The 12,146-nt window shown below is 34.2% G+C and overlaps 1 protein-coding gene across 2 annotated transcripts in view; it reads left to right on the plus strand.

Moving 5' to 3' along the window:
- The first annotated feature begins 4,440 nt into the window (after positions 1-4,440).
- The window catches only part of LOC136036051 (phosphatidylinositol 4-kinase beta-like), a 206,082-nt gene continuing 198,376 nt past the window's right edge, over positions 4,441-12,146 (plus strand). The window contains exon 1 of one of the 2 annotated variants that reach the window (XR_010619617.1): positions 4,441-4,622. The gene's annotated coding sequence lies outside the window, so the exon portion shown is untranslated. The remainder of the gene's footprint in view (positions 4,623-12,146) is intronic. The other variant, XR_010619618.1, reaches the window with a different exon arrangement.

Here is a 12,146-nt window from a genome sequence, read left to right on the forward strand (position 1 = left end):
GTTGCATCCCTCGAGAAAGTAATAGCCTAGTAAACGACACAGTGTTGTGCCAGATGCATATTGGTTTTTTTGGTGTGGAAAACCTGCTTAATTTACTTTACATAAATTAAACTTTCACTTAGCTCACGTAACTTAGCTACTAAGGAAGCTATTTATTTTTCAACTTAGTGATAATCACTTAAGAAATTTATTATACCCTAGACTTGAAAAATACCACCAATTAAAAATATAATCATTGATTTTATTATAAATAGGCCAGATATATTCGATTCAAAGAATAAAAATTACAAGGATACTTTCCAAGATTGACAGATCGTCTAGAATTCCGCTGTGGCTACTATGTAATTCTACTATTTCTCAATTTTTATAGTTCAGTGAAACTGTAAGATCTTAGTTTTAGTAAGATACTAAAAGTTTTTTCAGAGGATCAACATATTTTGGTAACATTTTACCGATTTTTAGGATAGAATAAAAAGTAATTGTGCCAAATCTCAGGAATAAGTCTGTATAATAGTTAAATTTTAAAATAATTATTTAGAAGTCTTAATTTTGAGCTGAACTATTTGATATGTAAGATAAAACACTTGTTACTGGTTGTCATCCATTTCCTCGGCAGCTTATTATATTTTTTGTATCATAATCAATTGCAAACTATAGTAACATGCTAAAAGTTTTTCAGAGGATCTACAGATTTTGGTAAAATTTTGCCAACTTCGAGGATAGAATAAATTGCAGAACTAGGAAGAATTGGACCTTTTGTATGTCTTCTTGAATTTTGATAAACTGTAAGTGAAATTAGCCTAGCTTTATTTAATGACAAAACTGTATTTTCAAGCGTCAGTAATCGGTATATTATCAAATTGTATTATTAACTTGATGTTTGGATTTTTCATTTGTAAGAAGTGAAAGTTGTGATATTTTATTCAATTTTACAGACTATTCTTGAAAACGGGGAATTAATCCTTAACTTTATTTTTGGAACAATAAAAATAGTAGACCTTCTTGTGTTTCAATTTGAACAGGAAAATTTCAATGCTAAAAGACACAAGTACACTCCCCCAACTTATACTACTTAAGGCAACGTTCACCTGGCCTTCAGTTGGCATAATAGTCTCCCTAATCAAAACCCCAATCTCGATGAAATATTGGTGGAAATTTAAGTGAGGTGATACGATGGTCCTACTTGTTGTGCTTCGTGAGTCACGTAACGTGGTCATTGATCCCAAGATCTACAACATGGACCTAGATACAAAAACTAGAGTTTTTTAGGATGTAAGACAAACTATCTATTAAGCCAGCATCATGATTTTTCACTTTCAAAGTATCTTTATATTTAAGAATACTCAATTCAACTCTATAAATTTATTTGTACATTTAAATACATAAATATTAATATTTCTAAAATTGACTTAGAGCCTTTTACATTAGTACTTCTTGACATTTATAATCATATTTGTCAAAACTATACTTTTCAGCTTAATTTTTCATGAAGATAGGCGGGTTATGAAATGTTTGAGCTTTTCTGCTGTTGTGAGATGGCTCAGGGTCATAAGTTCCTACCTCCAACCCTAGAAGGCCCTGCCTAGCTGGCCTTATAATGGTGCTGAGGCCTACATATCACGAGCCTGCTGAAGTAGAAAGAGGACTACAAATATGGATTCATAATGAAGAATTGCAACCCTCAATAAAATAATAGCTGAGTTAACAACGCAGCATTGCACCAAATTCGATTAATGCACAACTTTTCGGGTAGCTTTTGTTTTTTCAGTTTTTTAGAAGGAGGAAAAATAACCTATTTTTAACTATGTTATTTATTATGGTTTTCACTCCAGTACAGCGTAATATCTGCAGCCATGAATATAACGGGTTAGAGTTAATAAGATTGAGACAGTTTGTGCAAAATGTTGACTCTTGTTAATAGGAACGCAGCGCTAAGTGCTGAAAAACATGTAGTGATTTGTAGTTACTGGATTTGTCACGAGAAGTGGCAAAGAAATATGACTAAACTACTAAAAATTACATAGCGATTGGCAATCCAGTATTTAAGAAAAAACTCATCTGATGTTTTGACTAATTCTATGCTTCTATGCACGTCATATCTTCTGCCCATTGACTACAATAATAAAACAAACAAGAATCATGAACATGTTTTACCTCCTCATTTGGTTCACCACAATCGACACAGTAATACATCTTCTTTAATTATCTCTATTGATTCGGTCAAACCACTTAGGGCTCTGAAAATTTCAACAAGCAAAAAACAGCTGAATCTGAAACAGTAAAATTAAAGTTACATTATATCCAGTAACAACTCATGTATTTATTGATTGACTCATCTACTGGGTAAAATTAACTTAGCAGTTTTCAAAGGTATAAGGGTCGGCGTTAAACCAGCAACGCATGACTTATTCTTAAGAATTGGTATAGAAAACTGCACAAGAGAAAGTAGAGGGAAGCTATGAGCTACTATATAAGCCACATACATTTCACTGCTTCTAAGAACAAACAGTTTTGATTTCTTTTAATGTTTTTTTTTTCTACAAAGATCTCTATAGCAACAAAATTTTTTCTTCATATTTTTTCAACATAATTTTCTTCTTTTTTTAAAGCAAAGGCTTTTAATGTTTGCAGAGCCTCACATTTCAAAAAATCGAAAATAATGTTTTTGGATATGTTGTTACGAATGTGTTAAAGCAAAGCACTTTCAATGGTTTTTATCATTGCCAAAAGCTAAATAAAACAATGAGCTTAAATGTAATGAAATTTTTGGACACTCGGAAAATCCAATGTGTTTATTATAAGACTTCTTTTCTCATTGCTTCATGGTTGAATCCTCTCACTCAGGAGTAATCAAGTACATCCAGTTCTTCACATTCAGTGACAACAATAGCACCTTTTATCACCTACATAAATGATACTCTTCACATTCGAAAAGGAAAATAGGCCAGCATTCATTTTACAGCCGTGTCTGGAAGCCATGGAATGGCCTTCCACCTAAAACCTTTCTAATAGATAATATAAAAACATTCAAAACAACACTAGCAGAAATACATTTTCACAGTAAATCATTTTTAAATCCCTTATATTATCATTTGTCGTAGTCGTAGTTGTTGATATATTTTTTTGCGACAAGATTATAGCTAACCGTGCTTTCGGATTAAAATAAAATTAGTTTGGCCTTTACAGATTTCCAGTAGGTTTTATCACAATCCGTTTTGAGACTATTTTTTGTTACTTGTATTAGTGGCTTTGTGACCTGTATGTTTTCATAGTGTGTTATTTTACATCGATTTGTATATGTGTATTATGTTGTCAGATTCGTCGTAACTTTTTTTATTTTATTTTGTTTAGTGCGACAAGCTTGATAAAAGCTTGCCGTATTTTGGAATTAATAAATGAATGAATAAAAGTTTTGAAATAAAATGTGCTTTAGCCCGTTAACTGATGTTAGCTAACTGATTGGCCGGCAGGTTAAATGTGCATGATCTTAAAAGTTTGGTGAAGATATCACATAAATTTGTTCAATAAAAAGAAGAGAAAATTTTAAAACAAAAAATTGAAGAATATCAAAGCTAGTCGTAACTAATTTAATTAAAAATAAATGTTCGAGGCATAAAGTTCAAAGTAGACAGTTAAATTCAAAAATATTTTGAGGGGAATCTAAAATGTTTGCCAGTACCATTGAATATTATATTTTACCTTCTATTTTCCTCTCAAAAATCTCAATAAATAATTCGGCACTTGAAATATTCGGTGGCACAACGAAACCTTTGTGGTGGTGGCGTACTGAAATATTTACGGTGGCCTGCAGCTGGTTATTGGTTTAGCTTCGGGGAATACATGGAATGCCCTTGAGCAAAGGAGCAGGGAAGGCAAAACAATGTTTGACTTTTTTTATTTGTAAAATTGAAGCAATATTATGAAAAGATGAAAGGAATATAGTTTGTGATGTAGCTGTATATCTTGTTTAGCCTATTACAAACTCTTGAAACTTTATAAATGAATTAGTTGGATATATCTTGCAGATTAGACAGAGAAATTAAGCCCTACGGCTACCACATATATTTCATTTGCTCATTTGCTGTTGGCTTATAACTAGAAAATTTACCATATCTAAGTATTTGAAATACTTTGTAAAATTAATAATTTTGCAACCAATTTATTTCAGGATATGGGAAGGAATGAGTAATGAAAGCATTTTAAATGGCCAGGAATACTGAGCTATCTTGAAGAGTTTTTTATCACTGAGTATCTCTGCTGAAGTTCTCATCTATTAACTACCCTTGATGAAGCTAAGCAACTATTCCCTATCTTCGAGTTTGCAAGGTTTGCCTACATGTGTGAACTTAACAGTTAGGGATGTCAGAATTATTACTGAAGGTGAGTAATTTTTATGACCCAAATAGAGTGAGTTTAAGCATTTATTAAGGTGAACCACGTAAAAAAAGCAGAACACAACCATTAAAGCCAGATTAATTACTTAGGATTTCTAAAGCCTAAGATTTTAATTCCGGCGGCAAACCCAGAGTCATTGATAGTTAATTCATACCTTTCTAGAAGAACTAGAATAAAAATAGGGATTTAAAAGATTCTAATGCTATGAACCCAAACATGAGATTCAAGTAAGTATATTTAGCTATTATTGGAAGAATTAAATGGATTTAATGTCCAATTTTAAAAAAATTGTTGAGGGCTTTTGTTGCTATCAGGATGTAAATGGGTGAAGCTCAGGAATGGATTCTGAGCCTCCGCGTGAATGTATTTTGGAGTAGGCTATTTACCTTTACCACTTCAAACGGCTTTGATTTTTGATATTATTTTGTAATCACTGTGTTCTAAAGGTAAAGGTAAAGTTTATGATCAGCTCACATGAGATAGCTAAGAAATAGACATAGGCTAGGCCCCTACCCTTAGAATCAGAATTTCATCCTGAATGTAAATAAAACATTCATCTGCATCAGAAATGAAAGTAAAATTCTAGTTTAGTGACTTCTTGCTAACTCAGAAAGGGTTAGGTTAGGAAAATGAAACTTTTGGGGATGTGTCTACAGGTTAAAATATATCTCAGGAAGGTATTTTAAAGTACCCACCTTGGTAAAATTCTAGTTTGGTGACTTCTTGCTATCTCGGAAAGAGGTTAGGCTATGAAAATGAAACTTTGAAGGATGTGTCTACAGGCTGAAGTATATCCCAGGAAGGTATTTTAAGGTAACTACCTCCACTCCTTCTCCCTCTAGAGGGCCCTGAACTTTGCCTACATGACAGGTGTATACTTATTGAAATTTTGACAAAACAACATTTTACCTTATTTTCAGTCACCAGTTGCTTTTTCTCTGTCTTTAGTTCTAAAAATGCAATTCCTGATATTTAAGTAGAATTCTGAGCAATATCAATGTTTTGTTTCAAAATTTAGGAAACATATTTGCACATTTCTAAAACCTTATAAATTAGGATTAAGCAAAGTTGTGAAGCTGGAAACAATTTTGTTGTACTTCATTTAAGCAGAAGATCTTTTTTGCAAGGTTTCATTTTTATAACAAACATAATTGTAAAGGTCATCAAAGGTCAGGACCCTCTAGAGAGAGAGAGGAAGTAGAGATAAGTACTTCAAAATACCTTCCTGGGACATAATTTAGCCTGTAGACCCATCCCTGAAAGTTTTGTTTTCCTAACCTAACCCCTTTCCAAGATAGCAAGAAGTCACTAAACTAGAATTTTACCCTTCAAGGATTTATTTATAATACTCTGTACTTTGTGTTTTTTATACTTTACGGGTAATAAAGTTCATTCATTCATTCATTCATTAGATTAATTTTTCACTTCAGAGCAACCTCAAGATCTATCTTGATCTGTGAATTGCTCTATAGCCTAATTGATGATGTGGACTCAAACATTAAATGCATCCCACTGGTACTTCTAAGGAACAGTATTCCATTTGACATCTAGTAACTTCTAGGATGCTTAATCATTGGGTGCTGAGATTGTTACATTTTGAGAGATTGTTTAAGTAATTTACTACACATAGGAGAAAACTGCTGCTGGTGTTGAGTTTTGACAGGTGACTTGAACAGCTTCTTTGAATGTCCCTCCTATCTGTGCCAACCTTTTGGGAAGTTGGCAAATGAATTAGGGGGTTTCTTATGAAGTAAGCTCATATACCAGAAGCATATCAGCTATTCATTGTCAGTAAAACAGTGTAGCCTAAATAATTTCAGCTCCTTCAAACATTCACCATAGGGCTTCTCTTTCATCTTTGTTACTGCCTTAATAGCTCTTCTTCACACCCCTTCCACAAGCTGTACATCACCCCTGTATTTGTATTCGTTTCTTTAAACAGCTATCATAGCACTCAAAAATGAATGCTAAATTATGCTATTTTTACAATCACAAAATTACAATTAACACTTGTTAAATGCTCTTACAAAATATGGTACAAAGGAGTTTGCAAATCTGTTTGTACGACACTTCACTGGTTCTAGTTTGTTGTAATGCCTAGTATATCTGCTGATTGATGCGGATGGTGGAAGTATGGATCAGTGTTTCTTGTTTGTTAATAGTGATTTCCCAAATTTCATTATCAGCTCATGTCTTTGGTCAAATAAGGTGGGCAAATTCCAGGTGATGCTATGTGCATTCCAAGATCAAGCACTGGCCTGACAAGGGCCTTATACAATTTCATGAATATATAGGGAAACCTACTGGGAATATTTTTTTTCAAGAGTACAAGGCCAGAGCTTGCATGAGACACAGTGTTCTTGCATGGAATTTATACTGGTCATCAACAATGATTCAAAGATCCCTTTCTTCATCCACACTTTGCAACTCTTGAATGTTGTTAACAGCTAGATTGACCAAAGAATAGTTCATGCTTGTGTTAGACTTGCCAAAATGTATAGCACTACATTTGTCAATATTGAAACTCATGTGCCATGTTCTTTCTGAGTTTCAAATATGATCATTTGAAAAAAAATTTCAAATTTTTAGGCTGTGATACTTGATTTTGTGGATCATTGGCTATGAACCTAGCCCTGTCCTTAATATATGGGACAGTATTTGGTTGAAACCACAGTGTGATATTTGTCCTCAAAAAATTGCATGCAAGTCCAAAATAAGGAACTGATCTGTGTGCAGCTGGTGATTGTCATTTAAATGAAAAATCAAGTGCAATGAATTGCAATGGTTGCAGTAAGTGACTATATATAGATTGCCTTGAACTGATTCTCTTGACAAAGATGATGAGATATATTGGATATGAGTGGTGTTGTCCCATATTTATGGAGGGCAAACAAGCACAACCTAATACATTAGATATCCAAGATGCCATTACCAAAGCCCTTGAACCACTTCAACCAGCCATAGCTGTCTCCCAGGATTTTGATGTAAAAATTAAGGAAATTGTAAAAATGTCTTTTAGTGAATCTAAGCATGAAGTGATTGAAGATATGGATTATAGATTTCAGGCCATTGAAACATAGACAGAAAGCCTTTTAGCAAACATCTGATAAAGATAATTTCTTAAATCACAATGGCCTGCCATAAAATAACAAAATAAAGTGATCAAAATGGGGTTTTTAAAGGCCAAATGAAATTACTGAAGGAAATACAGAAAGCAAATATTTTGAAAGAACAACTGCCTCTCTTCTTCAGCAGGAACAAAATGATAAGATCAAGGAAAAACAAAAAAAAAACAAGTGCAGAAAGTACAACAAAACCAATTAAAAAGAAACCACATAAAAAATTTAATAAAAGCCCAAAAATTAAAAGAATGAAAATCAAATACTTAAAAAACAATAAAGTGAGTTATTCAGCAATATCTGTGATTTGCATAAAATCCAAACAAAATTGAACTGCCAACAACATTCAATTTCTAATTTATTCCATTGCTACTTTGTTTGTTTGAGTGAATGGAACAAAAAATTTCTTTTATTTCTCAGTTGTTTGTTAGTAACTTGTTTTTTTGGTTTTTCTTTTTCTTGATCTTATTATTTTGTTTGCACTAAAGAAGAGAGGTGGTTGTTCTCTCAAAATATTTGCTTTCTGTGTTTTCTTCAGTATTTTCATTTGGCCTTTAAAAACCCCATTTTTTGAACATCTGGTAATGCCATGAACCAGGACTTGCTGAATAGTCTTGTAGTCTCACAGGTACAGGCTATGAAAAGTGATCTTGATAACCATTTAGAGAACAAAATGAGGCAGTTGATAGTCAAGATAGAGACAGGCAGAGATGCAAGCTGAACCTTGTTGTGTTTCGAGTGCCAGCAAAACTAGGTGATTGTCACTTTATTCAGCAGAATTTGCCCCAAGAATATAACCTCCAAAATATATCCATCATAAACTCCTATTTCTTAGCTAACCCAACTAACTAAAACTTAATCATCATTTTCCCTATTGTGAACCTTGGAACAAAGGAACAAGTTCTTGAAAAGTCATATGAAACACAGGGAACAGGCAGAATTCAGTTCAGAAATGACATGTCTAAAGCAGACCAGGCTAAAAGAACAAAACTTTACAAAGAGATCCAAGCTTGGCGAGCAAATGTCAAGAGATATTATGATTCAAGATGGCAAAACTTTTTACCTCTTGCTCCTCCAGCTCAGATGGAACTTTAAGTAAGCAGTCAAAGCTTGTAGATAGTTTCTCTGCTAGTGCATTATTAAATGCAAATGATATTTTTGCTAGCAGGGAGTTGGATAACAGTTTATACAGCACTAAATCTGAACAAACCATTCAGTTGTCAAATTCTAAAAGATCATCAACCCTCCTCTTGATAGTAGGAGCTGCGTGAACATTAAGTGGCTTAGAATTATCTACACTAATTGTTGACTGTTTGACTTCCAAGTTTCAAGAAGTTAAGTGTGTTATTACATCAGGCGTTTCAGAGAATTACACTTGTTTTAAGTGAAACAGAAAAAAGGACTACTATCCATCTGCAAGAACAACAGATACAGATACCAGGATACAAAATTGTGATCAACCTATCAAAGCAGGAAGGAAGAAGAATTGTCCTATACATCCCAAAAATTTTCAGGTAGGAAATATTGATATTGACTCTGATTATGAACCTTGTTTAGAACAAATGGGGATATCAATAAACCTACTGGGTGACCCAATTCATATTGGTACAATTATGGAAGTCCAAGTTCCTAGTAAAATCAATTGACAGAAATGTTCACCTGACATGAAACCTTCTCATAGTTGGGGATTTTAACCTACCTTCCATTCAAGGGACATATGGTTATAGCAGCCAATACCATTTCATATTTGGGGATTTTAACCTACCTTCTATTCAATAGACCGATGGCTTCACTAGTTGGAAGCTGTAAACTTTCCAACTAGGTACTAGGATGGCCAGCCACCATCATTATTGGACCCTGATATAGTAGTCAGCCTTAAAGCATTATTATATGTAGCCCTACTCCTGCCCTTTGGTGCAAACAATCATGCTGCTATACAATGTTCCCTTAGACTCTACCATGAAAGATCAGTTTTTATTAAACATATATTTAGATATTACCACCTAATGAGGCACGAGTTGGCAAGGTGTGATTGGTTCTTTATCACTGAACACAATGTTGACAATTGTTGAAATATGATGAAGACAAATACTGCTAGAGGTCTCAGAGAAAAACACTGCATTAAGGTGGGCTTGGAAATCTAGAACACCTCCATTTATGACCAAAGAAATAAGAAGAGCAGGAAATAAAAAGAAAAAGTATTGAAGACTGTATAAGTAGAACACACATAATAAGAATCACTGCACAAAATTTGCCAAAGTACAAAATCAAGTCAGAAATCTATTCATAAAGCTATTTAAACAGTAGGCTGCAACAGCAGCAAGCAGATCAAATCCAAAATGCTTTTGGAATTATGCCTCAGCCCATAAACCTGGCAGACACTAGGCTACATAGAGGCTTACTTTGCTGTTGTTTATACATATGCTGTTGCATTGGTGATTTCTTTTTTCATAATATGCTAAAAATAACATGCTAAAATCCTTAAAAGCAAAGTAAGCGCTCTATGCTGATGACTCAAAACTTATTAGCTGTGAAGACACAGCAGAAAATATTAAAGAAACACAACTGGACCTTGATGCATTTATTCACTGCACTAATATTTGGGAGCTTGAATTTAATGCAGCAAAATGCAAGACTTCACTATGGGAAGAAAACTCACACACTCAGTACCCCATGAAATGTTGTGATGTGTCCCACAATGCTATTTCCAGTTGCCATACACAGAAAGATCCTGGTAGATGGTGAGTTGAATTTCCATATTCATGCACAAGTAACTATTGAAAAGGCTTATCAGGCACTTGCTTAATCAGAAGAACATTCCCTAGCAGATCTAACTTTTATGACTAGCTATATAAGAGTCTAGTTTGACCATTGCTATAGTTTGGAATCTGTGTTGCATGCCCAATCAACAAGACTGACAAAGCAGCAATGGAATCAGTTCAGACTAGGGCAGCAAAATATATTAAAGACCTCTATGATGTCCTTTATCCATCTTGTTTCTGTTAGCTCATAATACTATCTCTAACATATAGATTCAAATAAGGCTGTATGCCAACAGCATAAAAGCTTCTAAATGCTGAGGATATCATTCCTGACCTATTGAAACTGGAAACCTCAAAGAGAACTTGTGGTCAAACTTGCAAGCTTGTCTGGACATGAGCAAATACCAGACTAAGGAACATATTCTTTTCAAATAAGGTTGTCAGCTTGTGGAAGTCCCTCAGCAAAAAACAATTATATCCACCCACATGGATGCATTCAAGTCATCAGTGGATAGAGAGTGGCTGAATAAACTATGGGCCACTGCCTGAGATATCACAGAGGACTAAGTATCATTACTGAAGCTGGCCAACACAAGGTTCATCCTATTGCTAGCAAGTGCAGTTTGAGGTAATATCTGTTTGTAGTGACTCATGGTTGACTGTACCTAACCACTTCAATTTGTGAGAGTGAGATGATTCGTAGCTAATTAAAAATATTATTTATAGATATTAAACATGGTAGGTCATAGGACGCTATCCTGAAGGACACTGCTGGTGATTGCATGTCTCTCAGAGTGGATTGATTCTCTTTAATTAGTAAAAGCCTCACTCTCTGTGTTTTATCAGTAAGAAAAGGCAATATTCACACCACAAGGTCTGAATTAATTCCACTTGAGATGAGTTTTCTGTTCAAGTGTAGATGTAGAATGCTTTTTCAAAGTCAAGCAACAAGACACCCACAGGTAGGCCCCAATCAGTTGGGTCTGTTATTACATCATAAGTTTCCAATAAATTTATTTCTGCTGAGTTTTCTGGTTGAATTCTATTTTTGCTGGGAAATAGTGTTCCATTAAGTTTGAGATGCTTCATAACAGAGTTATTTACTACTCTTTCCTGGATTTTTAGCAGCAATAGAAGTTATGGTAAAGTAGTTTTCTGCTCTGGCTTTACCTCCCTTTTTAAACAAAGAGGTGACAAATGCTGTTTTCCGATCTGTTGGTACTACCTTGGTACAAAGGGAAACTTTGAATATTTGAGAGATTGTTTTGGTAGTGGTTCCAGCAACTTCCTTTAGAAAAGATGGATGTAAACTATCTGGCCCAACTAATTTTTGGCATCTACCAATGAAAGTCGTTTGAGGATGTTCAAACAATGAATTCCAACCAGATGGCTCCTTGTGAAGGCGTTTGTCTGTGGTGGAGATCTGCACCTGATGTACTTCCTTCACAGACTACCATCACAAGGCTCCTTGTGATGGTGTTTGTCTTTGATGGAGATCTACACCTGATGTATTTCTAAAAATAGACAGAAACTGACAGTTTAATTTGTCTGCATTTTTTTTTACATATGTTAGCTTTGCTCCTGAAGCAGTAGTTAGTTTATATATCAATTGCCAACCAGGACCTTTACAGAAAATATATTGCCAAAATTTCTTTGGCCTATGTTTGCTTTCTTTAGCTAGTGTGGCTTCATGGCTCTTGCTCTTTGCTTGTGGCTCATGACTCTTGCTTTATGCGGCTTCTTGCCCTTTCGAACTTCCTTTACAAAGTTTCATTTATAAAATTGAAATGGTGCGAAATAGATCTTATGTCTAAATGAAGTATCTTCATTTATAACTTAGCTCAATCCCAATTTATGAGGTTTCAAATAT

This window comes from Artemia franciscana, chromosome 15, assembly GCF_032884065.1.
Source record: "Artemia franciscana chromosome 15, ASM3288406v1, whole genome shotgun sequence".
In the NCBI taxonomy this organism is placed as follows: domain Eukaryota; kingdom Metazoa; phylum Arthropoda; class Branchiopoda; order Anostraca; family Artemiidae; genus Artemia; species Artemia franciscana.